The sequence below is a fragment of the Silene latifolia genome, chromosome 7 (genome assembly GCF_048544455.1).
Source record: "Silene latifolia isolate original U9 population chromosome 7, ASM4854445v1, whole genome shotgun sequence".
Classification (NCBI taxonomy): Eukaryota; Viridiplantae; Streptophyta; class Magnoliopsida; order Caryophyllales; family Caryophyllaceae; genus Silene; species Silene latifolia.
The window spans coordinates 104,851,925-104,853,578 of NC_133532.1; positions in this window are offsets into that span (position 1 = coordinate 104,851,925).

Here is a 1,654-nt window from a genome sequence, read left to right on the forward strand (position 1 = left end):
CACCGAAACAGCCATGGGGGCTATGCTCGCACAGACTGTTGGAAAAGAAGAAAGAGTTATCACTACCTTAGTAAGAAATTCTTAGAATACCAGTGTAAGTGCATACCTCTCGAAAAGACATACCTCGCTCTTGTGTGGGTGACAAAGAAGCTACGCCACTACATGCTGAGCTACTCTGTTAAGGTGTATTCTAAAATGGATCCTGTCAAATACCTGTTCGAGAAACCCGTTCACAACGCACGTTTGGCAAGGTGGACCTTAATGCTCTCGGAGTTTGATCTCAAGTACGTACCTTTGAAAGTCATAAAAGGGCGCGTCGTTGCCGAATTCTTCGCAGATAATCCTATCAACGACACCCAAGAATCAGACACGTGGTCATTTCTAGACGAGGACATCCTACAGACTAGTGTAGACTCTTAGGATCTTTATTTTGATGGAGCATCGAATTTAAGAGGATTTGGAATAGGAGTGTTGCTCATTTCTCCTGAAGGCGAGCATACACCACTTTCTGTCAAACTCGACTTCGAGGTGACAAATAACGCAGTAGATTATAAAGCTTGCCTCATTGGTCTGCATGCAGCAGTTATCTTACGCATTAAGAATCTTCGAGTTCACAGAGACTCTTCCTTGATCATTAACCAAGTTACAGGATCTTGGAAAACTCGAAGTAAAAGTCTAGCACCCTATATGGCTAGGATAGATCAATTTGCCCAATTCTTCCATCAGGTCACTTATCTTCACCTACCTCGTGAAGAGAATCAATTTGCAGACGCTCTTGCAAAACTTGCATCTTTGATTAATATGCCAAACAACATGTTTGAAATGCCTTTATGCATTGAACGGCGGTCAGAACCAGCCTACGTACAATTCCTTACAGATGAAGAAGAAAGCCTAGAGGAACCTTGGTTCCAAGCCATTCTAAACTTCAAACTTAATGGTACTTACCCATCAGATATGGATAAGAGGGGACAACGCCCCATATGCCTACTAGCCTCTCAATACCTCCTCATGCAGGGAGAGTTGTACAAAAGAACACCTCTTGGTGTCGTCTTGCATTGCCTTGATCATTCATAGGCACAAAAAGTGATGGAAGAAGTTCACGATGGACAATGCGGTCCTCACATGAGTGGACCCATGATGGCAAAGAAAATCACGCGTCTAGGATATTCCGGTATGACAATAGAGTCAGATTGTATTAAATATGTCAGACATTGCCATAATAGCCAGATCTTCGGGAATGTACAACACGTCCCTCCCTCAATGCTTTACACCATGACATCTCCTTGGCCATTTTCTACTTGGGAAATCGACATCATTGGGAAGATCACTCCAGCTGGAACATGAGGTCACTGTTTCATTTTGGTAGCTGTTAGGCCTGGAAATCCGCATACCTTCCCCGATCGCATCTCATCTAAACCTGATCGCCAGTGCCATCGGGTGTCAAGCTATCGACACACATGAAGATAGGCGCCAAGCCATGGAGAGGACAACGGTCAAAATATCAGGATGATATTGGACCATAAACGCGTATTATAAAAGGATTATATACGCAGATTGAATGAGAAGATCTCGCAGAAAATGCAAAGAATTAAGGGAGGAATATTAGCGATTATTACATGCAATAATGGAGAATAATCCGCATTCAATACCATAT